This window comes from Chiloscyllium punctatum, chromosome 42 (assembly GCF_047496795.1).
Source record: "Chiloscyllium punctatum isolate Juve2018m chromosome 42, sChiPun1.3, whole genome shotgun sequence".
NCBI classification, from domain to species: Eukaryota; Metazoa; Chordata; class Chondrichthyes; order Orectolobiformes; family Hemiscylliidae; genus Chiloscyllium; species Chiloscyllium punctatum.
The window spans coordinates 66,000,922-66,027,524 of NC_092780.1; the positions used below are offsets into that span (position 1 = coordinate 66,000,922).

General features: G+C 46.0%; 1 protein-coding gene across 1 annotated transcript in view; it reads left to right on the forward strand.

Annotated features, from left to right (window-relative positions):
* Window positions 1-6,540: 6,540 nt before the first annotated feature.
* map3k3 (mitogen-activated protein kinase kinase kinase 3) overlaps window positions 6,541-26,603 on the forward strand; it is a 150,644-nt gene continuing 130,581 nt past the window's right edge. Inside the window, exon 1 of the mRNA XM_072561046.1 lies at window positions 6,541-6,839. The gene's annotated coding sequence lies outside the window, so the exon portion shown is untranslated. The remainder of the gene's footprint in view (window positions 6,840-26,603) is intronic.

Sequence of the window (26,603 nt, forward strand, 5' to 3'; positions counted from 1 at the left end):
GGAACAGGAGAGTCCACATTTTGGGCGTCACCCTTCATCAAGAAGGTGGAGAGAGAAGGGGTAATGAGAGAAAATAGAGGTGGGGCTGGCAGTGGGAGGAAGGTAGGTGGGAGTGTGCTCGGTGGACGCAGGTGGGGATAATTGTGTTAGGTCAGTGGGGAGGGTGGAGTGGGTGGGAAGGAAGATGGACAGGTGGCACAGGTCAAGAGGGCAGAGTCGAGTTGGAGGGTAGGATCTGGTGAAGTCAATATTGATGCCATGTGGTTGAAGGATCCTAAGGCAGAAGGTGAGGCACTGTTCCTCCAATCAACAGGTGGCCCAGGCTTTGCGTGTCCATGAGGGTGTGTGACAGCAAGTTGAAGTGGTTGGCCACAGGGCAATGGGGTTGTTTGGTGCGGGTGTCCCAGAAGTGTTCTCTGAAACACTCCACGAGTTGGAGTCTTGTCTCAACAGCGTAGAGGTGGTCACAGAGAGCAACGGCCACAGTAGATGAGGTGGGTAGATGTGGAGGAAAATCTCTGCCGAATGTGGAATGCTCCAGTGGGGCCTTGGATGGAGGTGAAGGGAGAGGTTTGGGCGCAGGTTTTACACCACCTGTGGCAACTGGGGAAGGTGCCAGGAGTGGAGGGGAGTGTATCTAATGAGGGAGTCACAGAGGGAATCATCTGTGGGGTAGGGAGGGAAATATATCCTTACTGGTGGGGTCTGTCTGTCTGTAGGTGGTGGAAATGTCAGAGGATAATGCGCAGTATCTAGAGATTAGTGGAGTGAATGGGGGGGGACCTGGTTTTGGGGGGGGGGGGGGGGGGGTGGAGGGGAGGCACGGTTGATATTATACTTGCAGTTGGAGGGGAGATTAGAGGGCAGAGTTGTGGCAACTGGAGGAGATGCACTGGCGGGGGGGGGGGCATTGTTGATCGCATGGGAGGGAAAATTGCAATCCTTGAAATGCAAGGACACCTGGCATGTCTTGGAATGGACTTGCTCCTCCTGGGAACAGATACGGTGGAGATGGAGGAATTGGGAGTAAGAAATCGCATTTTTTTTGTGACGGGGTGGGTGGGGGGGGGGGGGGGGGGGCGCGCAGGGAGAGATGTGGGAGGAGGTGTAGTCAACCTCGCTGTGGGAATAGGTGTGTTTGAAATAAATAGAAGAAAGCGAGGGCTGCAGGTGCAGTCGAGAACAGCTCAGCCAGTCAGGCAGCATCTGAGGTGCGGAAGAATCAATATTTTGGGCATAAGCCCTTCATCAGGAATGAGGCTTGGGAGCCAGGAGAGGAGAAAGATAAATGGGAGGGAGTGGGGCTTGGGGGAGGGTAGAGACAGTAGATGGGAGTGCAATAGGTAGATGAAGGTGGGGGTAATGGTGATAGGTCGGAGAGGATGGTGGAGCAGATAGGTGGGAAGGAAGATGGGTAGTTGGGACAGGTCATGTGGGCAGTGCTGAGTTGGAAGGTTTGGGATAAGGTGGGGGGGGGCGGAAAAGAGAAGGGAAATGAGGAAACTTGTGAAATCCACATTGATGCCCTGGGGTTGGAGGGTCCCAAGGAGGAAGTAAGGTGTTCCTCCTCCAGGCGTCGGGTGGTGAGGGAGTGGCCTTGGAGGAGGCCAGGATCTGCATGTCCTTGGCGGAGTGGGAGGGGGAGTTAAAGTGTTTGGCCACGGGGTGGTGGGTTGCTTCATGCGTGTAACCTGGAGGTGTTCTCGGAAGTGTTCTGTAAGTAGGCACCCCGAATCCCCAATGTAGAGGGGAACGCATTGGGAGAAACAGATACAGTAAATAACATACGGTAAACAGATACAGTGAAAGTGCAGTTGAAACTTTGATGGATGTGGAAGGCTCCTTTGGGGCCTTGGATGGAGGTGAGGGGAGAGGTGTGGTTGCAGGTTTTGCAATTCTTGCAGTGGCAGGGGAAGGTGCCGGGAGGGGAGGATGTGATGGTGGGGAGATGTGGACCTGACAAAAGAGTCACGGAGGGAATGGTCTTTATGGAATGCTGAAAGGGGTGGGGAGGGAAATATATCCCTGATGATGGGGACCTTTTGTATGTGGCAGAAATGGCGAAGGATGATATGTTGTATCTGGAGGTTGGTGGGGTGGAAGGAGAGGATCGGGGATTCTGTCCTTGCTGCGGTTGGAGGGGTGGGGTTCGAGGGCTGAGGTGCAGGAAATGGAGAGTATCATTGACCATGTGGGAGGGGCAATTGCAGTTTTTGAAGACGACAGCCATCTGGTGTGTTCTGTGGTGGAACTGGTCCTCCTGGGAGCAGATGCAGTGGAGGTAGAGGAATTGGGAATAAGGGATAGTGTTTTTACAGGTGGCAGGGTGGGAGGATGTGTCAAAAAGAAGCAAATTACTTCAGATGCTGGAATCTGAAACTAAAAGAGAAAATGCTGGAAAATCTCAGCCGGTCTAGCAGCATCTGGGTCAGAGGGTCGGTTAGACTCAAAACATCAGCTCTTCTCTCTCTTTACAGATGCTGCCATACCTGTGAGATTTTCCAGCATTTTCTCTTTTGGTTTCAGATTCCAGCATCCACAGTAATTTGTTTTTACCCAGTGTTTAACCCACTGCCACCTCTCTTCCAGGAATGCCTACCTTGAAAAAGCACTGCTCTTCAACAGGATTTTTGTTTGTCTCTCTCCCCCTGTCCACCTTCACTGCTTTCCTTTTCTCTCTGTGTTAGACAAGGTATTTACTAAGACTCACTTCCACAGCCACATTTCCTTCCTCAGTGACTGTCTTCGCCTCCGACTTACTCCATGTGGATTTCAACTCAAATTCCACCCTGCATGCAGCCTCTAGGATTACAGGTACTAGGGCTTTGACAAAGGGTCAGTTAGACTCAAAATATCGGCTCTTTTCTCTCCTTACAGATGATGCCAGACCTGCTGAGATTTTCCAGCATCTTCTCTTTTGGTGGGAGGATGTGTAATCCAGATAGCTGTGGGAATCGATGGGTTTGTAGAAGATGTTCAAATTGAGTCAGTCACCATTGATGGAGATGGAGGTCCAGGAAGGGTAGGGAGGTGTCTGAGATGGTCCAGGTGAACTTAAGATTGTGGTGAAATGTGTTGGTGAAATTGATGAACTGTTCAAACTCCTCGTTGGAGCACAAGGTGGCGCTGATACAGTCATTGATGTAGCAGAGGAAAATGTGCCAGTGTAGATGTGGAAGAGGGACTGTTTCACATACCAACGAAGAGGCACTCATAGCTGGGGCCCATGTGGGTGCCGATGGCTACCCCTTTGGTGTGGAAGTGGGAGGATTCAAAGGAGAAATTGAGAGGGAGGACCAGTTCAGCCAAATGAATGAATGTGTCAGTGGAAGGGTACTGGTGGGGACGTCGGGAGGGATTGGAGGCCTTCGCATGCCAGATAGAGGTGATAAGGCGTTGGGGGCCAGGGAAACAAAAGTCTTGGAGGTGGTGGAGGCCATGGGTGGTGTCCCAAACGTATGTGGGGAGTTCCTGGACTGGGGGCGGATAGGACAGTATCAAGGTATGTGGAGGTCAGTTCAGTGGGGCAGGAGCAGGTGAAGATAATAGTTAGGGGCAGTCAGGCTTGTGGTTCTTGGGTGTGAGGTAGAACTGGGTGGTGCAAGGTTACTGAACTGCGGTTGGAAGCTGTGGTTGAGAGATCCCCCGAGGTGATGAGGTTGTGTTCGGTCTGGGAGATGATGATTTGATGATGGGAGGTAAGGTCATGGTCAAGGGGGCAGTAGGAGGAGGTGTCTGTGAGTTGGCACCTGGCTTCAGCAGTGTAGAGGTCAGTGCGCCAAACTACTATTGTGCTCCCCCTTGTCTGCTGGTTTGATAGCGAAGTTGGGGTTGGAGCGTAGAGAAGGGAGGGCTGTGCATTGCAAGCATGAGGGGTTGGGATAGGTGAGGGAGGTGGACAGGTTGAGGTCGTCAATGTCCTGGCAGCAGTTGGAAATAAAGAGATTGAGGGTGGATGACAGACCAGCACAGGGTGTCCAGGTGGATGGGGTGTGTTGGAGGTGGGAGAAACAGTCCTCGGATGGTAGGTGGGAGTCTTGTTGGGAAAGATAAGCCCAGAGGAGGAGCAAGAAATGTTTGATGTTGCAACACGTGTCAAATTCGTTGATGTGGGAGTGGAGGACGATGAAGGTAAGGCCTTTGCTGAGGACTGATCATTCGGTCTCAGTGAGGTAGTGAGGGTCGGGGGGAATGGTGAAAATACTGCAGAGCTGGGAGCTAGGAGCTGGGTGGAGGGCTGGAGTTGGGGTGAAGACTGCAACTGGAGTGAACGTGAACGTGATAGTTGAGAGACCAAGGGTGACGTCACTTATGGAAGTGATACTCAACCTGGGTGTCAGGAAGGTGGGGGTGGGAAGAATGCAGAGCTGGTAACTATGGGATCCGTGGCAGCAGAAATGGTGTAACACGTAATGTTGGCAATGCTGTCGGTGGTGTTCAGGTGAGTGACTTCAGTGGGGGCGGAGGTAGTTGTGATGGCAGCAGCTGCAGGGGCTGGCATGGCATAGGTGATGTCACTGGGACGGAAGCAGCTGTGGTAGCAGCCACAACGGGGGTGGAAGTGATATTCCGATTAGGCTTTGCATTGCTTCAGAGAACATCTCCAGGACACAAACGTGAAGCAAGTTCACCGCCCCACTAACTCACCCTCCCACTCTGCCAAGGACATGTAGGCGCAGGACCTCCTCCATCGTCAAACCTTAACCACCCGACACCTGGAGGAAGAATGCCTCATCTTCCACCATGGGACCCTCCAACCGCACAGGATCAATGTGGATTTCACCAGTTTCCTCGGTTCCCCACCCCATCCCAGATCCAACCTTCCAACTCGGCACCGCCTTCAGGACTTGCCCATCCTCCTTCCCACTTGTGTGCTCCACCTTCCTCTCTAAGCTATCACCATTATGCCACCTTCAGCTACCTATTGTACTCCCAGCTACCTTCCCCCCATGATCAGCCCCCTCCCATTTATCTCTCTACCCCCTTGGCTGACTAGCCTAGTTTCTAACGAAGGGCTTATTTCCAAAACGTTGAGTCTCCTGCTCATTGGATGCTGTCTGACCTGCAGTGGTCTTCCAACACCACGCTCTCAATTCGGGCTTGAAATCGATGTCAGTGTTGAGTCGGTCACTGGAGATGGAGAGATCCAGGAAGGGGAAGGAGGAGTTGGGGATGGTCCATATGAACTGGAGGTCAGGGTGGAAGGTCAACTCCTCATGGGAGCATGAGGTGGTGCCAATACAGTCAATGTTGCAGAGGAAAAGGTGGAGGTGGTGCTGGTCTAACTGTGGAAGATGGACTGCTCCACATACCCTACGGAGGCAGGCATAGCTGGGACCCATGTGGGTGCCCATGGTCTGATGTAAGTGGGAGGTCTTGAAGGAGAAATTGTTGAGGGTGAGGACCAGTTCAGCCAATCATATTAGTACAGGCAGAGACAATAGGTTAACAGGGACAGTCAGGTTTGTGGATTTTGGGTAAAAGGTAGAATGGGCAGTGCAGTGTTGACCTAGGTCTTCACCTAGTACTATCCCCCAATAAGTTTGTGTGCAGTTCAAACATTCTCCCTGTGTCTGCATAGGCTTCCTCCCACAGTCCAAAGACTGTGCAAGTTAGGCAGATTGGCAATGCTGAATTGTCCATAATGTCCAGGGATGTGCAGGCTTGGTGGAACATCAGGCTATAGGGATAAGGTCTGGGTGGGATCCTTTTCAGAGGGTTCATGCAAACCTGTTGGGCCATTTAGGATTCTATAATGAAGCATGGTTTTTGGAATGAGAAATAAATATGGTCAGAATTTTTTTTTTTTTACACACAAAAAGATGTAAAAGCCTTGCCACTATTAACACAAGCAAAGCAGAGAAATGATCAAGAGTTGAAGAACAGCAGAAGAGAAACAATATCAGATTGCTGGACTCCTCCAGTATAATGCATGTCAGTAGGAATGAAGAACTTTCAGAATTACTGAGAGTGAGAGCATTATTCACGCTAAAAATGCACTAGTCTAGACACCAAGTACTAGGAGAACCCGAAGCATGGTTACAACAGAGCTCCGACTGGAACAGTGTGGATCAGAAAGTTGTTTCCATGACCACCCCCCACTGGGGGCTACATACTCACCTGACTGACCTCGCCCTACCTGCTGCTGGAGCACCACTCACTCTCCTCATACTCTTCATTCAGGACCTTACCGCCACGCGATCCTAACCCTTTCAGTCCTTCTATTCTCCACCTTAAGTCTCTCCTTAAACCACTCCATTTTATTTCAGCCATTTCCTCACTTCCGCCATGAAGGCACTTAACGTCCGCACTTTCCCGCGCTGCGCATGCGTCTGCCTGCCCCCCCCGGGTCCCGGTTCTGCGCATGCGGATCCGGCGGAGGTTGCGGGCCCGGTACTCTACGCAGGCGCATCTAGCCACCGGTGACCGGGCCCGGTACTCTACGCAGGCGCATCCGGCCACGGTCACCAGGGCCAGCACTCTACGCAGGCGCATCCGGCTGGGGTCGCCGGCCTCCGGCGCGCTGCGCGTGCGTGGCCACAGGAGGCCGGAGTTTTTTCGGGTTGTTGCTCCGGAAGAGCCGCTCGTTGTGCGGGTCCAGTGTAGCCCGTTCGTGCACCTCTGGGGGCTGGGGCCCGGGGCCCGTCCGATTCGCAACCGCCATGGAGACGGTGGTACCTGCGCGGTGTCGGGGCTAAATCGTGCAGGCAGCGGAGCGAGGGGCCCAGAGCCCCGGGTCAAACCGGAGACTGTGGAGTAGGCGGCCCAGGCGGCAAGGCCGGAGACCACCGGGACGTTCCCAAAACCGGCGGCAAACCGACCACAGGACACAAATGCAGGTACACTGAGAGAGTGCACCTTACAGCCGGCCGTGCAGAGACTGAGCTGAATATCCTGGGACTTACTCATGCTTTTGGATAACTCTGAGGTTTAGCGCTGTCTGTGTGTGTGTTGAACCGTTGCTGGGAACATAAAAGCGCAGTTTGCAGAGTTGCTGCACAGTCTGCCGGGGTTAGGGACTTTGTCGCTTCAAATGCACTGTTAGTGCAAAATACCTTGGGTTTTGCACAATGTGAGTTGAAATACGTTGTTCAAATGATGGCATTCAGATCGTGTTTAGCATTTGCTAAACATGATACCGATCCAAATATTACAAAACACAGGGTAAAACGCATGTGTGCTAATGGACACGGGCATAATGCGGGGGGATACATGAATGCATTTGTGGAGAGATTGCACAGATCACACTACTTTATAGCGCTGAATATGAAATACTAATACAAGTGTAATACGAGAGATTAATGCGGCCTTATTGAATAAACAGAAGATGCTGGTACTGTACACTGCAGAACAGACTTAAAAATGCTTCTTTAGTTTGTTTTTATATTTGCTGCTAGAGTGTGGGCATTGGTGGCTATGGCATAATTTATTGCCCACCCCCTGTTTCCCCCTTAGCTGCATTGAACTGCTGTTGTCAATGGAGTAGTGGGGCATAATGATATGCAGGTAGGCATGACTGTAGTGCTGTTAGGATTGAGGTTCAGGATTTTGACAGTGACAATTTAGTTCCAAGTGGGGGAGGTGTGTAGCTTAGAGGTGAACTTTAGTTGCTGTTTCATGCATCTGCTGGCATTATCCTTTCGGGTGATTGAAGTTGGTCGATTTGGATATACTTTAATGGGAACCTGTTGAGTTGTTGCAGTACATCTGATGGCTGGTTGCTCATTGCTACCATTCTGGTGCATTTGGTGCCAATTGAGTGGACTGCTTTGTCCTTGATGCTGGTTGAAGAGAATTTGACTGTATTCTTAGCTTGTGCCTTTTAGATACTGGACAAACTTTGGGGAGTGGGTTACTCACAGCAGAGTTCCCATCCTCTGATCTCTTCTTGTAGCCACTGTGTTTATATGGCTTGTTCAGTTCAGTCTCTAGCCAATGGTAATCCCAATATGTCAGCAATGTTGTGGTGGTATACAGAGTTATATTGTTGTAGAATATAATGGAGTTTTATGGTATCTTGTGTTTCATAATCATGTAGCTAATTAAGACACACTGAGACAGAGCAGAAAATTACATAAAATACTAAATTGAGCATAAAGTATTATCTTACAAATAACAAAACTTGCCATTCACCACTTCTGTATCCTGCAAGTACAGAGCCATTGCAAACATTGTCATACAAATTTATTGAATAAACTAGCAATTAGGATACAGAATTGGCTTAAAGGTAGAAGACAGGGGTTGTTGGTGGAGATTGGAAGCCTGCGATCATTGGAGTGACACAAGGATCGGTGCTGGGTCCACTACTACTTGTCATTTAAGCTCACACCCAAATTATTTATATAAGAGGTAGAGTTAGTAAGTTTGCAGATGACACCAAAATTCGAGGTGTAGTGGACAGCAAAGAAGGTTACCTCAGATGACAACAGGATCTTGATCGGATGAACCAATGGGCTGAGGAGTGGCAGATGGAGTTTAATTCAGATAAAAGTGACATGCTGCATTTTGGAAAAGCAAAGCTTTGGAGGACTTACATACTTAATGGTAAAGTCCTAGGGAGTGTTGCTGAACAAAGAGACCTTGGAGTGCAGGTTCATAGCTCCTTGAAAGTAGAGTTGCAGGTAGATAGGATAGTGAAGGAGGTGTTTTGGTATGCTTTCCTTTATTGGTCAGAGTATTGATTACAGAAGTTGGGAGGTCATGTTGTGGCTGTTGGTTAGGCCACTGTTGGAATATTGCGTGCAATTCTGGTCTCCTCCTTATCAAAAAGATGTTGTGAAACTTGAAAGGGTTCAGAAAAGATTTACAAGGATGTTGCCAGGGTTGGAGGATTTGAACTATAGGGAAAGGTGGAATAGGCTAGGGCTGGAATGCTGGTGACTTTATAGAGGTTCATAAAATCATGTGGGGCATGGGTACGATAAATAAACAAGGCCTTTTCACTAGGGTAGGGGAGTCCAGAAGTTGAAGGCATAGGTTTAGGGTGAGAGGGGAAAGATGTAAAAGAGACCTAAGGGGCAACCTTTTCACACAGAGGGTGGTACGGATATGGAATGAGCTGCCAGAGGAAGTGGTGGAGGCTGGTATAATTGCAACATATTAAGAGGCATCTGGATGGGTATATAAATAGGAAAGGTTTGGAGGGATATGGCCGGGTGCTGGCAGGTGGGACTAGATTGGGTTGGGATATCTGCTCGGCATGGACGGGTTGGACTGAAGGGTCTGTTTCCATGCTGTACATCTCTGACTCTAAGTGCACAATGTTCTTGGATATTATAATGCAATGTGGAGCTAATATGCTTGAATTCATTTTATATACCTTAGTTTAGTAATGTATACAAATGAAGATTCACAGAGCAGTGCAGATCATGCTAAAATACTGTAGCACAGTCAGGCAAAGCTTATTTAATATATCCAAGACATCATCAGTGCACATGTGCAAAACTGACACTTCCAGTTGGGTGATTTTGTTGAAGAGAGCGAAGGTAAACCAAGCTTTTCTGATATGGCCTTACAAAAGCAATGCACAATTTTCCAGGCAATGTTTTAAATGTAGAGAATTCAGTGTACGATATGTTTGTGTAATCATCCTGCAATGGTGTAGCATATACAAAGAAAAATCCAACATCAGTGTACACATGGGCGAGCAGTGTTCTGTCCTGATGCTACTAATCAGAGTCGGTGTAAAACTGGATAGATGGAGATGTGCTGAACATGTTATTATCTATCAGAGCCAAGGTGGAATAAACAATAAATTAACCAAGCAACACAGTGGTACTGCATAATGTTCTTAATTTAGTCAGATAAATAGAAGTAGTAGTCAGTTTTTTTTATTTCAAAAATATACTTTATTCATAAAATACTTTGATGGTCTGTACAGTTGGACATGCCATAAATATGTAAACATTCCATTTGTTTGCATACCAAAAAACAGAGTAATCATTCCTATTTACAGGTCTGTACGATTACATTTTTAGCTGAGGCATCAACAGAGCCCAAATGACTGCGCGGGCCCCCTGTTCTTCTTTAGGCAGGCAGATGTTACACTGCGCTTTCCCCACCGTGCCTTGGCGCCACCGCGCCTTGCCCCAAGCTTCAGTGTGTCCCTCAACACGTAGTCCTGGACCTTGGAATGTGCCAGTCTGCAACACTCAGTCGGGGTCAACTCCTTCAGCTGGATGTTCGTCTCGGTGTGCGTCCCAGGGAACAGACTGTAGAGCACGGAGTCCCGCATCACGGCGCTGCTCGGGACGAACCTCGACAAACACCACTGCATTCTCCTCCAGACGACTTCTGCGTCGGCACATTCCAGAAGGAGGTGTGCGACAGTCTCGTTCCCCCCACAGCCGCTTCGAGGGCAGCGTGTGGTGCGGCTGAGAGTCCAGGCGTGCATAAAGGATCTCTCAGGCAGAGCCCTTCTCACCACCAGCCAGGCCATGTCTCGGTGCTTGTTGGAAAGTTCTGGTGATGAGGCATTCTGCCAAATGGCTTTGACAGTCTGCTCAGGGAACCGCTCAACAGGATCCTCCCTCTCCTTTTCCCGAAGGGTCTCAAGGACACTACATGCTGACCACTTCCTGATGGACTTTTGGTCAAAGGTGTTTTTCTTCATAAACATCTCCACGAAGGCCAGGTGATACAGAACTACAACTACTCAGAGTGTTCCGCGGCAGCGAGACCAGGCCCATCCTTCGCAACACCGGGGACAGGTATAACCTCAATACGTAGTGACACTTGGTGTTTGCATAGCGGGGATCCACACACAGCTTGATGCAGCCACACACAAAGGTGGCCATCAGGGTGAGGGTGCCACTGGGTATTTTTTACCCTGTTGCCCAGATATTTATACATCGGGTCCCTTCGGATCCGGTCCATCTTTGACCTCCATATAAAATGGAAGATGGTCCGGGTGACTGCAGTGGCACAGGTTCTGGGAATAGGTCAGACCTGTGCGATGTATAACAGCAATGACAGTGCCTCACACCTGATGACCAGGTTTTTTCCTGCGATGGAGAGCGACCGTAGCTTCCATCGCTCAGTTTCTGCCTCACTTTGCTGATACTGTCCTCCCAAGATTTGACGCCCACCCCAGCCCCCCCGAACCAAATACCCAGCACCTTCAGGTGGTCGGTCCTGACAGTGAAGGGGGTCGCGGATTGGTCGGCCCAGTTCCCGGAGAGCATGGCCTCGCTCTTGCCTCGGTTTACCTTGGCCCCTGCGGCGTGCTCGAACTGGTCACATATACACATGAGTCTGTGCACGGACAGTGGATCCGAGCAGAAAACGGCGACATCATCCATGTACAGGGAGGCCTTAACCTGCAGGCCCCCGCTGCCAGGAATAGTCACCCCTCTCAGGCTCGCATCTTTCCTGATGGACTCGGCAAATGGCTCTATGCAACACACAAACAATGCAGTCAGTTATCTTTAATGGATGAGATAGCAGCACAACAATATAGTATGAGGGCGAGGTCTGATAATGACCCTGTCCGTTAAATACAGCCTCTTTTCATTGTGGTTTGAGAAGAAGGTGGGAAATGGTTGTTGGAAGGGTTTGGGTTTTGGAAACATTGGATCAGATATTAGAATTGGGAATGTGTTACCACTGAAGTGGCAAACGAATAGAGCACTGAATCTTTTGAGGGTGAAAGCTTGAAAGAGGTAAGGTTTATTAGTATTTGCATAAGGGAAGCACAGTGATGGAGATTTTAAAGTATTATTTGACCAATTGCGGGTTGAGGTGACTAAGAGATGAAGTGGGGGGGGGGGAAGGGGGAAGAATGGCAAAACATCAGAGAGTGGAAGAGCTTCAGTTTTAATAGACGTTTGGATTTTAATTGGAGCTAGGAAATTGAGAGGCATGCGTTAGAAGTATTGAATCTGAGAATAGTCAGTAATGAGAGCGTGAATATGAAGGGGAAATTATTCATGTTGAGCAACAAAGTGTGGAGGTAGTCAAGCTCAGAAGATGCATAGAGATAGTCAGTTAAGTGAGGTGGTGTGGGAAAAGAAAAACAAACTGAGGCAATGGATTCCTTCCATGTTCGGAACAATGACTTTCATGCACGAGTCCAATTTGTCATCTTTGATTTGAATTTCTTACCCCGTTCAGATTTGCAGATTTCTCCTGTAACATTTTGCAGAACTACCAATGGAGCAAAGATTGGGCATAAGACCATTATGAGCCTGAGGATGGGCAGTGTTTCAGAAACCATCAAAGTGCCTCCAAAAAGTTAATAAAAAGGGAAGAATACAGAATATGAAGTAAAAAAACCCACGGATACACAGGAGCTTTGACAAGCATTTAAACATGAAAACAGTAGTTAAATCAAATGCCGGTGCCATAGAAGCAGATACTGGGGAAGTCATTATGGGGAATGAGAAAATGGTAGAGCCATTGAATCAATATTTTGTTCGTCTTCACATTGAAAGAGAAGTTGCGCATCAGAGTACGTTTAGAGTTATAAAAGTTTTGGCTACAGAGATACACCAACTATGATTTTCAACAAGTCTGTAGATTCTGGAAATGGTCCCAACAGATAGGAGAAAGTATTTTAAATCAAACTGTTTGGGCATGTTATGATTTACCTTTGCAATAGGTGGGACTTCAACGTGAATCTTCTGGCCCTGATACAGGGACACTACCACTGCACCACAAGAGCCCCACCCAGCAATTTGGAAGTTAACAAATATAATATTGCTCAAAGTTTGGGAGAAGATTTGTAACTCGGGTACTCATTGAGGTTCTGTTCGCCGAGCTGGGAATTTGTGTTGCAGACGTTTCGTCCCCTGTCTAGGTGACATCCTCAGTGCTTGGGAGCCTCCTGTGAAGCGCTTCTGTGATCTTTCCTCCAGCATTTATAGTGGTTTGAATCTTCCGCTTCTGGTTGTCAGTTCCAGCTGTCCGCTGCAGTGGCCGGTATATTGGGTCCAGGTCGATGTGCTTATTGATTGAATCTGTGGATGAGTGCCATGTCTCTAGGAATTCCCTGGCTGTTCTCTGTTTGGCTTGTCCTGTAGTAGTAGTGTTGTCTCAATCGAACTCATGTTGCTTGTCATCTGAGTGTGTGGCTACTAAGGATAGCTGGTTGTATCGTTTCGTGGCTAGTTGGTGTTCATGGATGTGGATCGTTAGCTGTCTTCCTGTTTGTCCTATGTAGTGTTTTGCGCAGTCCTTGCATGGGATTTTGTACACTACGTTGGTTTTGCTCATGCTGGGTATCGTGTCCTTCGTCCTGGTGAGTTGTAGTCTGAGAGTGGCTGTTGGTTTGTGTGCTGTTATGAGTCCTAGTGGTCACAGTAGTCTGGCTGTCAGTTCAGAAATATTTTTGATGTATGGTAGTGTGGCTAGTCTTAGTAGCGACACACTCAGATGACAAGCAACATGAGTTTGACTGGGACAACACTACTATTATAGGCCAAGCCAAACCGACAACAGCCAGGGAATTCCTAGAGGCATGGCACTCGTCCACAGATTCAATCAATAAGCACATTGACCTGGACCCAATATACCAGCCACTGCAGCGGACAGCTGGGACTGACAACCGGAAGCAGCAGATACAAATCACTATAAATGCTGGAGGAAAGATCAGAGAAGCGCTTCACAGGAGGCTCCCAAGCACTGAGGATGTCACCTAGACAGGGGACGAAATGTCTGCAACACAAATTCCCAGCTCAGTGAACAGAACCACAACATAATATTGCTATTTGAGAAAGGAGGGACAGAGAGTCCAGAAAATTACAGGCCAATTAGCCTTACATCAGTTATCAGGAAAGTTTTGGAATCTATTGGGTTAATGTGTTTTGGAAAGCATAATAAAACAAATGTGAAAATTAAGTTGAGAAATTTATTGGGGTTTTTGAGGATGTAACTAACGGAATAATTAAAGGGAAATTAGTACAAAATATGAGAGTCTGATATCTAATATGCAACAGCCTTTTGCCCAATACCATGCCCAATTTTGGATCTTTTAGGAATTTGGACTGTGTGCCGAATTAAATAAGAACAACTGATTATTTAACTTTCAATTTTCCAACCTGGCCTGAGGGTGATTCATCTTTTGTTTTCAAGATTGATCATCCTTCCGAGCCACCAGTATAAATAGGTTATACTCTTGGTGAGGCAAATTCCTTGTACTTAATCTCAGCATTTACAATCCAGGTTTGTGTGTTCAGTGGTTAGTGATTTTTGTAAATTCACATTGAGTTTGCAATTATTATATTTTTTCTCTACTCACTGTATTCTGTGGGTTGAGAGAAAAATCTCCAGCTGAATTTGGAGTACTGACATACACTTTCCAAATGTATTCAATAAAGTGTAAAGCAAAAGGCTAATATGCTAGACAAGGGCTCAGTAAATTGGGGATAACATGAACACAAATAGAGGATTGGTTAATGGATGGGAAACAGACATGTATGCATAAACAGTGCATTTTCAAGTTGGCAGGCTATGACTAGTGATGTGCTGAAAGATCAGTGCTTGACCTCCACTTTTATGATCTATATTAATCAATAAATTGATAGTAATGTGGACTCTAAGTTTGCTAGGTGGACTTGCATACTGAGGGGGACAAAGACTGTAAAGGAATAGACAGTTTGAATGAATGTGCAACAAATTGAATCTTGTGGGCAAATGTGAGGCTATTTAGTTTAGTGGTAAGAATGGAAAAGCAGAATATCTTTTAAAGGTGTGAAATTTATCAATGTTGATGTTCAGAAAGGGGCCTCAATTTAATGTGTCCTCCAATAGCGTTACACTTCTTCACTACTGCAGGAGAATATTAGCTTTGATTTTTGTTCTTCAGTGCTGGAATGAATCTTGAAGTCACAACCTCTAACTCAAAGGGGATCATACTACCAACTGAGCCACAGCGAATCAAAGTTCCTTCTCGCATCTTTTAAGATTTTCCTCATATCTGACCCTGATTATACTTTTGATCATCTGCTGTAACACCTTATGTGCTTGTTGGCAAACAGTATTTTCAGTGTACTGTTTTCAGCCAAAAATCACTCTGGGACTAGTTTTGAAACTGTTCATGCTGTTGTTTAGAACAACAGCAAAATTACCCTGCAAATGTCTTTGAAGATAATGATTTGTAGTTCTTCAAGCTTTCATTGAGCTTAATCTAACAGCCACAGTGGGTAAATTGGGCACAACTTGAAGTTTTTCAGTGGAGATGTTGGAGTGAGAATTGGACGGCTAATTAATACATTGAGTAACATCAGGCAGACAAAGGTGAGGACTGTAGACGCTGGAAATGAGAGTTGAGAGTATGGTGCTGGAAGAGCAGCAGGTCAGGCAGCATCTGAGGACCAGGAAAATCGACATTTCAGGCAAAAGTCCTTCATCAGGAATGAGGCTGTGAGCCGAAGGGATGGTGAGATAAACTGGAGGGGAATAGGGGTGGGGGGAGGTAGCTGAGAGTGCATTGGTAGATGGAGGTGGGGGTAATGGGGATAGGTCAGAGAGGAGGGTGGAGCAGATCGGTGGGAAGGAGGATTGACAGGTGGGACAGGTCATGAGGGTGGTGCTGAGCTGCAAGATTGGAACTGGGATAAGGTGGGGGGAAGGGAACTGAGGAAACTGGTGAAATCCACATCAATGTCGTAGGGTTAGAGGGTCCCGAAGCGGAAGATGAGGCATTCTTCCTCCAGATGTCGGTGGTTAGGGAGTGGCGACAGAGGAGGACCAGGAGTCGCATGTCCTTGACAGAGTGGGAAGGGGAGTTGAAGTGTTCAGCCCTGGTGGGGTTGGTTGGTGCGGGAGTCTGGGAAAATCGAGGGCGGGTAACAGACTGGCACTGGATGTCCAGGTGGATGAGGTGTGTTGGAGGCGGGAGAAGGGGTCCTTGGAAGGTTGGCGGGGGCGGTGCCCTTAGTGGAAAATTCCCCCTCCCTCCACCTTGTCCCAGTTCCAACCTTGCAACTTGGCTCTGACCTCATGACCTGCCCTACCTGTACAGCTTCCTTCCCACCTATCCGCTCCACCTTCCCTTCTGACCTATCGCCATTACCCCCGCCTCCATCTATCTATTGCTCTCTCAGCTACCCCCACCACACCCCACTCCCCTCCCATTTATCTTCCCACCCTCTCGGCTCACAAGCCTCATTCCTGATGAAGGGCTTTCGTCCGAAAGGTCGATTCTCCTGCTCCTCGAATGCTGCCTGACCTGTGCTTTTCCAACACCCCACACTCGACTAACGTCAGGCAGATCCCATTTACACAGAACTGAATCTTTGAAAACACACTTTCTGTTTTGAAGGAGGATCATCTCATTCAAACATAAGTGAATATATGTCTTATGTATGTGACTGATGATTATTTTTATATGTCGCTGACTAGCTAAAATCCTGCAAGCTTAGGCTGATGTTTACAGAGTATTGTGAGTTCAACTCTTCATGAAGTCAAGTTGAACAAAGTAGAATTGGTTGGAACTTGCAGATGTTGAATCAGGCTAATTTAGTTTCTGTAGTTTGAAAGACTGTATACAGGAAAACAATACCTTGTACAATGGTCAGTTATAAAATAAGAGCTTTTGAAATATTATGACCATTATAATTTCCTTTCAAGGTGTTGATTAAGTATATTTATAATAAATGAATGGATTAAATTACGAGTATATATGTTCAGTTTATCTGTAAAATGCATTTGATTGTTAGTTCAGGGCTGATGTAAGACTTGATATCCAGATGTGAGGAAGATTTTTGGGAAGTAAAGCTAGGATTCTGTAGCTGAAGCAATTTAGAAAGGGGTTTTCTGATCATTCATTATCAAAGACTTAGATAGGCATCAGGCCAATAAAGACATGGAAAGGATAAAAAGATTTGTAAAGTGTTTATTAGATTTATGGAAAATATTGAGCGTAGAAGGCACAGGAAAGGCATGGGTATTTTGAATTCCAGCTTGACTCGTTTCCTTTGCCTGTGCTGATTTTCTGTCTCTGTGTTGCATTCTGCTATTTTGAAGATTTGTTTTGCTGTGCAATGTTTTCTCCTACTATGGCAAATCAGAAACTGTTTCTCATTTCCAAATTCAACCCTGCCACTCTGTGAAAGTGCATTTGGGCTACATTGAAGATTGAATTAAATGCGTTTATTCATTTCAGATGGCAAAAGAAGTGGGCTTTGAACATTGTACAATAAAAGTACGATTTGGATCCTGCAAACTGTTGGATCAGTTATAATGTAGCAGTAGTAGGAATTGGGGGGGGGGCTGCGGCTAGTTGAACATATCACCAAAGCCAGGTTAAACAAATTAAACTTGAAAACACTGAAGCTCTGTCTGCTTTTAAAATATGGCAAACCTGACTGAAGACTCCAGTATAAAAATACACAACTTTGTTTCAGCTTCAGTACATGCCAGGTGCAAAAAAAAAATTTCCCAACCTGTTCAGACCTCCTTTTCATGAAGGAAAGTTTTGAAATTGTAAATTTCTGTACCTATGCTTGCATTCCTCTGTAGTGGGGAAAGCCTGCAACCCCTTTGTTTTGGATGAGCACTCAATGACTAGCATTCCTAAGAAGTATTTAAGATAATTAGTGTCCATCCAACCAGGAACATTTGCTTTCGGATGTGTTGAGGGAAGCTAAAGATCCATGATGTGATCGGCTGGTTAATATGGCTATTGTCTAACATGCCTGCTGCTGTGACTGATCTTGTGTTGCTAGAACCAGCCACTTCACACTTAAAGGCTCCTGACCGCTGTGGTTTTTCCAGGATTAACAGTATGCATAGCATACATGATCTGGATTGTCCTGAGTCAAGATCAAGTTAGCACATTAGCCAGAAAGGGAAGAAGATTCAATTTGAAGCAATGTTGTGTAGAACCTTGTAAGTTTTGTACCCTTTCGACTGTATGTTTTGGAGACTTGTGTGTCTGACTCCACATTAAGTACACTGTGGACGTGCCAAGACTGTTAAAGAGAAACAAAATCTACGGGAAAAATGTTGCATTTTTGTAGCACCTTTTACAATCAGTGTCTCACACAATTCTACTGCTAATTAATCTTATGATTGTTTGGAACATGTAAGACATAATGAGTTTTTTACCTAGCAGAGTATTTTACCTGATGTGTTAGCTCATGCAATATAAGAAGTTGGGAATGGATATTGTAGTATTGAAGAATCTAAAAGACATTTACTACAGCAAGCCATAATGCACAAATCTGACAATCCTCAGACATCTAAGTCTGGGCAAATATTAAGCTACTATATTACATTAGAGGAATACATTTCCAGTAGAGTCATCCTTCCCAATGTGATCCCTTTTTGTTGCTACTCCATAAGGACTGAGATTGTGAGGGCTTATTGGAGTGGGTTACTGGTATTATAACTCTTTTTAAAAAAAGGAGCAAGACTAGCTATTCAGACCTTGGAGCCTGTTCCATTCAATGGTCATGGCTGATCGTCCAGCTCAGTATCCTTTCTCACAATACCCTTTGATCCCTTTAGCCCTAGAATTATATCTATCTCCTTGAAACCATTGAACATTTTGGCTTCAAACACCTTGTAGCAGAGAATTCCAGAGGCTCAATGCAGAATCTTTCCTCATTTAAGTCATAAATGGCTGACCACACATCGTTAGTCTGTGACCTCTGACTCTGAACTACCTGGCCATCTTGAACAACCTTCCTGTGTTTACCCTGTCTAATCCTGTTAGAATTTGATAGGTTGCCACAGGTGGGGGCCAGAGGACTGGAGAATAGCCAATGTTGTCCCATTGGTTAAGAAAAGTAACGGGATTAATCCTGGAAATAACTGGGAACCTCGCGTTGATGGTAGGGAAATTATATGAAAAGATTCTCGAGGAAAAGATCTATATGCATTTAGAAGCAAATGGGCTTATTAGTGATAAGCAGCATGAGGAGGAGGTTGTGCCTCACTAACTTGATCGTGTTTTCTGAGGAGGTGACGAAGATGATTGAGGGAAAAGTGATTGGTGCTGTCTACATGGACTTCAGTAAAGCCTTTAACAAGGCCCCTCAGGGCAGACTGGTACACAAGGTGAAGTCACATGGTATCAGGGGTGAGCTGGCAAGGTGGATACAGAACTGGCTCAGTCATAGGAGACAGAGGGTAGTGATGGAAGGATGCTTTTCAGAATGGAGGGCTATGACTAGTGGTGTTCCACAGGGATTGGTGCTGGGACCTCTTCTCGTGGTCTTCGTAAATGTTTTGGAAGAAAATATAGACGGTCTAATTTGTAAGATTATGGATGATATAGAGATTGGTGGTGTTGCGGAGAGGAGGATTGTCCGAGGATACAACAGGATATAGATGTTGGAAATGTGGGCAGAAAAATAGCAGATTGAATTTAATCTGGATAAATGTGAGTTGGTGCATTTTGGAAGGTCAAGTACAGGTGGAAATTATACAATGAATGACACAACCCTTCGAGGGGTATTGATATGCAGAGGGATCTGGGTGTGCAGGTCCACAGATCACTGAAGGTGGCTACACAGGAAGATAACATTTTTAATAAAAGGCGAACAGAATGCTTTCCTTCTTTGGGAGGGGCATCGAGTACAAGGATAGACAAGTTATGCTTCAGCTTTACGGACTCTTACTTAAACCATGCTTGGAATACATGAGCATTACTTCAACACAAATTGGCTATAACATGATTGAAGAATTTAGACCATCATTTGTAGAACATGAAGTTTTCTTACCTGTATTGGCTACAACATGATTCCAGTACTGTTGCTATTACATGATTTTTTTATAATGTGGGATCGCACAGGAACAGGTCTATCACCTTGTTTCAGAACAAAATGTATTATGGGTGTAGCCTTGCTCGCTGAGCTGTAGATTTACTAGCCAGGTAATGAAACGTCTGGATAGGTAACGTCATCAGTGGCGACCTCCAAGTGAAGCGAAGCTGTTGTCTCCTGCTTTCTATTTGTATGTTTGTCCTGGATGGGGTTCCTGGGGTTTGTGGTGATGTCATTTCCTGTTCATTTTCTGAGGGGTTGATAGATGGTATCTAGATCTATGTGTTTGTTTATGGCGTTGTGGCCATAAACAAACAGGAAATGACATCACCACAAACCCCAGGAACCCCATCCAGGACAAACATATAAATAGAAAGCAGGAGACAACAGCTTCGCTTCACTTGGACGTCACCACTGATGATGATACCTAGCCAGGTAATGAAACGTCTGGATATCAAATCTACAGCTCAGCGAGCAAACCTACACCCTAAACCTCAACCTGAGCTACAAACCATGCAAAATGTATTATGTACAGTTCTGGTGATCACACTACAGAAAAGGTTTACCAGGATGTTGCCTGATATGGGGGAGTTTAGTTATGACGAAATGTAGGGTAGACTGGTTTGTTTTGGTGGAACGCAGGAGGGTGCGAGGTGATCTGAAAGAAATTTATAAGATTGTGAATGGCATGGATAGAGTGGAAAGTAAGTTGCATTTTCCCAGGGTGAAGGAATCAATTACATGGGGATACAAGTTCAAGGGGCAAGAGGATGAAGTTTAAAAGAGATGTGCGAAGCAAGGTTTCTACACAAAGGGTGGTGAGTGTGTGGAACATGCTACCAGAGGAGGTGGTGGATGCAGACACAATAGCAGCATCCAAGAAGCACCTGGATAAATACATCAATAGGAAGGGGAATGGATCCTGTAAATGAAGACCGTTTTTGTGTGGAAAAGCAATATGTGTAGGGGCAGGCTTGGAGGGCCAAAGCACTTGTTGATGTGTTATAATGTTCTTTGTTTTTTGAGATTCTCCCACCTCATTCTTCTAAACTGTAATGAATATATTCCTAACTGATCCAATCTTTCTTCATATTTCAGTCCTATTATCTCAGGAATCAGTCTGGCAAACGTTTGTTGCATTGTTTTCATAACAAGAACATCCATCCGTAGATAAGGAGACCAAAACCCACTCAACACTCTTAAGTGTGGTCTCGCCGAGGCCCTATGCAATTGCAGCAAGCCATCCCTTCTCCCGTGCTGCTACTCACTATGTAAACCAACATAACATTTGTCGTCTTTACTGCCTGCTGTGCTGACTTTGTGACTGGCATACAAAGATACCCAGGTCTTGTTGCACCTCCCCTTTTCCCAATCTGTTGCCATTCAGATAATGTGCCTTCCTGTTTTTGCTACAGAAGTGGATAACCTCACATTTAGCCACCATACGCCATTCCATACCATTACCACATGAGAACTTGCAAACCACAAAATTTCAGCTCACAGCACACTAACTTTGAGAAGACCTGCAATATGGTGTCATTCTTTATGTGATCTAAGGTAAGATGGAGTATGAAATGTTTATACTCTCGGGTCAGTTGCAGTGATGCAATGATTTCAGGAACATCTCTCTTAAAGGTATGCTGACATATTGACTTGAGGCAGAATACAACATGAGGTTTCCTTCAAGGGGATTTTCACCACATTTTGGTTATGATGTTTTATGCTTTTCCTGATGTTTTATACTTTTCCCAAATGGTGCCTCTCACTTTGGTAACTTCAACCTGGCTAAAGATCTGACCTGGAGTCCTTCATTTATCCAAGAAAAGCGTGCTAGAAGCAAAGGACTATGCATCTCCAGCTAGTGGGGAGATTCTGGAAATCTGGAACAGTTTTTATACCAGCCTGAAATTACAGCTCATTGTAGTTAATGACCAGATATGATCCAGTTGTTACGCATGTTGTCGTCAAAGGGTCCTTATGGTGCATTGGTTGGGTACCTACCTGTGAAATATGTGGCCTGGGTTCAAGTCCCACCTTCTCCAGAGGTATGTAACAACATCTCTGAACTGCTAGTTTAGTAAATACCTTCAGGTCATAGTCATATAGTGATACATCCTGAGAAAGAAAAATCCAGTTTCCTAATACATTTTCTACAGTTCTACCTATAATTTGTTTTTGGCCTTTCCTTTCATGCACAATTGGGAAACAACAAATTTATTAGTGCTTCTGTTATAGAATAAATTACCAAACTATTGGCTGATTATAGGAGGAAAAAAAGTGGACTGCAGATGCTGGAGATCAGAGTCAAAAAGTGTGGTGTTGGAAAAGCACAACCGGTCAGGCAACATGCGAGGAGGAGGAGAGTCAATGTTTTGAGCGTAAGTTTTTAGTCAGGAATGATGAAAGATTGTTTGACTACAAATTGTGTGACAACAGGATTATATCTAGTGGTTAACTATAATGAGCTGTGAGTTCATTCCTGATGACGAGCTTGTTCTCAATACATCGGCTCTCCTGTTCCTCGGATTTGCCAGACCAGCTGTGCTTTTCCAGCACCACACTTTTTGACTATGGGTTGATTATTATAAGAAATGTAAAGTGCTTATTACTATTGCCTAATTTATGGTTGAAACTTCCCTATCCACTTCAAGCTGTCCCTTCCTATTTTGGAGCCTTTATTTCTCCGGACATTGTCAGCTGCTTTCTGGTACTCTGGCACCCGGATGAGCCCCAGATACACCTGCCTCTTTATTGGCTATATTGAACAGTCCTTCTTCAGTACCTACACAGGCACTGTGCTCCAACTCTTCCACCATTACATCAATGGCTGCATCAGTGCAGCGTCCTGCACCCGGGCTAAACTGAAGTAGTTCATTGACTTTGCCCACAACTTCCTCCCCGCCCTCAAATTCACTTGGTCCATCTCGGACACCTCCCTCCCCTTTTTTGACCTCTCCATTTCCATCTCCAGCGACTGTCTCTAGATGGATGTTTACTGCAAATCTACAGACTCCCATAACTACCTGGACGACACCACTTCCCACCCAGTATCCTGCAAGAACTCCATCCCGTTCTCCTAATTCCTCCGCCGCATCTACTCAGATGAGTATCCCAGATGTCCACCTATTTCAAACAATGTGCTTCTCCTCCCTCTGTTATCCAGACACTCCTCCACTGTACCACCTCCATTTCCCATTCCACTACTCTCAAACCCCCCCCCCCACGCAATAAAGACGTCCCCCTTGCCCTCACCCGAATCCAATTCATCATCCTTAAACAAGTTCACCAACTCCAACTATGCCCCACCACCAAGAACATCTTCCCCGTTCCACTCCTCTCTGCCTTCTGCAAGGGCCGTTCCCTTTGACAGTCCTTGGTTTGAGCCACTCTCCCCACCGATTTTAGTTTTTTTCCCCCCTTCCTCCGAATCCCCAGTACCTTCCTCTGCAACTGGAAAAGATGCAAAACCTGCCAGTACACCACCTCGCCTCACCTCCACCCAGAGTCCCAAACAATCCTTCCAGGTGAGACAGAGGTTCACTGCCTCTCTTCCAACCTGGGTTACTGCATCAGGTGATCCCGATGTGGTCTTCTCTACATCGGAGAGACCGAACATAAACTTAGGAAATGGTTTGAGCATTACAGCCAGGTCCACAGGGGCTGCCAGACCTCCCAGTCACCGCCCATTTTAATTCCCCTTCCCACTCCCTTTCCGACATGACCATCCTTGGCCTCCTCCATTGCCACAATGAACCAAACTGCAAATTGGAGGAGCAACAGCTCATCTTCTGCCTGGGCAGCCTACAGCCCAGAGGACTCAACATTGAGTTCTCTAATTTTGGATAACCTCCCTTCCCAACTCCTCCCCCTCCCCTCTACTCCTCCCTGCCACCAACTGGATTCATTCCTCCCACTGACCAACCAGGTCATATCCTCTGCCTGTCTTCACCTATCCCCATTCATCACCCTGCCCCCACCACCCCCTTTATCTGCAGCTTCCCCCAACATCCACCTCCAGTCCTGAAGAAGGGTTAGACCCGCAATGTCGACTTGTTCATCACCAGATGTTGCCTTGCTTGCTGTCATCTTCTTGGTTTCTTCCAGCCTCATACTTATCTATTCTGATACCGTAGCTAAATGCCCATTGTGTGAGAGAGAGAATTCAGAAAGCAAAAGTCTGGTCACGTTAAAAGTCAAATCAAATATTGTACCTTGAATCTCATAATGAGAAATTGCAAAACACACTAAAGAAATCTGATTATTCATGAGACTTGATTACTGCAGAAGTTTTGGATTTGTTGTGAAAACGTTAAGTTATTTATCTGCCATACCTAGCCATATCTACCTTTGACTCTGGCCGACGTTATGTAGGTTGTTATGAATGCTATCTGGCCCGTGATCGCCATATCAGGGCTGTGAGGGATGGCCAATGAATGCATCCGTTGCATGAAACTTCGATCTTTTGCTCTCAATTCTATGTCTTGCAACCTTGCCCTACTAGTTATCTGATGAAAGTGGAGTGTTCCGAAAGCTATACTTCCAAATAAACCTGTTGGACCATACCCTGGTGATCCATCAGGAAAAATGCGAGCCTCCAGTGGGGTGCAGGTCCAAGCCTCCCTCTAAATGGATGACTTTACCAATTTCTGCTAGGATCCACTGTCAGTGCACAGATTCATGAGTATATGCAACCAGTTCGAACTGACCTCTGGAGCTAAGATGAATCAAGGCAAGAGCAAAGCCATGTCCTTTGGGAACGGGGCTGACCAATTCTTTATCTCCTTCAAATTTGAGAGGGGCACATCGCCAAAATGAGGCAAAGAACTTGTGTGATCACTGCTTTCTCACTATCACGGGTTTAAAAACTTGGTCATCAGGTGTGAGGTACTCTGTTGTTGTACATGGCGCAGATCTCGTCGTTTCCCAGAACCTGCACCATTGCAGTCACTTGAGCGATCTTTCACTTCATCAGGAAGTCTTACGATAGACCATGTCCGCAGGGACACCGAAAAGAAAACGCTAGATAAGGGGGAAGTGATTGTACCTAATGTCAATCTCATCCTGATGGCTATCTTCTTGTGTGGCTGCATCAAACTGTGCATAGATCCTTGGTAGGCAAGCACCAAGTGTTAGTACATTCGGAGGTTCCACCTGTCCCTGGGCTTGCAAAGGATGGGACTGGCCTAGTTGTGGCGCAGCGTTCCAAGTAGTTGGTCCATTCTTATCGTGTCTGTCTTGGAGAAATTTGCAAAGAAATCACCTTTGTCCGCAAGTCAATCAGGAAGTGGTCAGCATGTGGTGTCCTTGAGACCCTGTGGGAAAAGGAGAGGATGGATCCTGTTAGATTGTCTCCTGAGTAGGCTGTACTCTACAGTCTGTTCCCCGGGATGCACACCGAGACAAGCAGGACCATCAACTCAGTGAAAGGTACCCTTTGTTCTGCCTGAAAATTGTTGGCCGTGCAGAGCAAGCAGGTGATCTTGAATGAATGTTGCAGATAGATATGTTCCAAACTGCAGGACTATATGCTGAGGGACGCACTAAAGCATGCAGCAGCTGCTACCAAGGCATAGTGGGGAAAGACCACCGTCTAAGGTCTATCTGCTGAAGTACAGTTGGTGGTCTGTTTAGTTATCGAAATCTCCTAATGCCTCAACTGCATGTAAAGGTAGTCTAGTTGAAGGAAGAGATGCCTTTGGTTTGTTTGTTCTCCATATGTACAGAATCAAACTTCTCTCCTGACTATGTATGTAGATAAAGATTTTAATGGATAAAGTATATTTTTGAAATAGAACAAAGGTATCTAGTAAACTGAGTGGTGTTGGGAAGCGCTGTTCTATATGCTGTGTGATCAATAACAGGGAGTTTGCTGAAGGTATAAATATAATGTCTCAAGTCTGAAATGCAGCATTAGTCATGTAATCATCGAGAGGTACAGCACCGAAACGGACCCTTGGGTCCAATTTGTCCATGCTGACCAAACATCCGAACCTAATCTAGTCCCATTTGCCAGCACTTGGCCCAAATCCCTTGACACTCTTCCAATTCATATACCCCATCCAGATGCCTTTTAAATGATGCAATTGTATGAGCATTCACCACTTCCTCTGGCTGCTCATTCCATACACACACCCCCCTCTGCGTGAAAACGTTGCCCCTTAGGTTCCTTTTAAATATTTCCCCTCTCACCTTAAATCTATGCCCTCTAGTTCTGGACTCCCCTAATCCAGCAGAAAGACTTTATCTACTTACCCTATGCATGCCCCTCATGATTTTATAAACCTCTCTAAGGTCATCCCTCAGCCTCCAACACTCCAGGAGAAACAGCCTCAACCTCTTCAGCCTTTCTCTATAGCTCCAACCCTGACAACATCTTTGGAAATCTTTTCTGAATCTTTTTGAGTTTCACAACAGCCGATAGGAGGGAGACCAGCTATACAAGAGTTTGATGTATATGTGTGTTCCAGGTACTACATTAATCAAGGACATTTGCACCATAAGAAGCTGTTTGGACTCTATTTCGGGCTGAATACTTTCAGCGCAATCCAGGTTATCTGTCTTCATCAGTTAGTTTAACCCAGGTTTGCTTAAAAGATGCAGTGGTTTGTACCTCAGCTAAGCTCTGAACAAAGCTTCGTGACCCTCTGCAGAAAGAAATTCCTCCCTTCGCTTTACTGTTTCAAGTTGTTATCTTCAGTGATTTTACAACCAGTGGAAATAATACTGACTGTTCCAAGATGTCATAGGGTAGTAGAAGGTCAGTACGCAGTGCCTCACGCCTGATAATTGACACCGTATTAAGGGGAAAAAGTGTCTCCCTCCCTGCCCAGTCTGTGTGCCTCAACATCATACTGTACACCTTCCCTCAATCAGAAATCCTTCCTCCCCACCCAA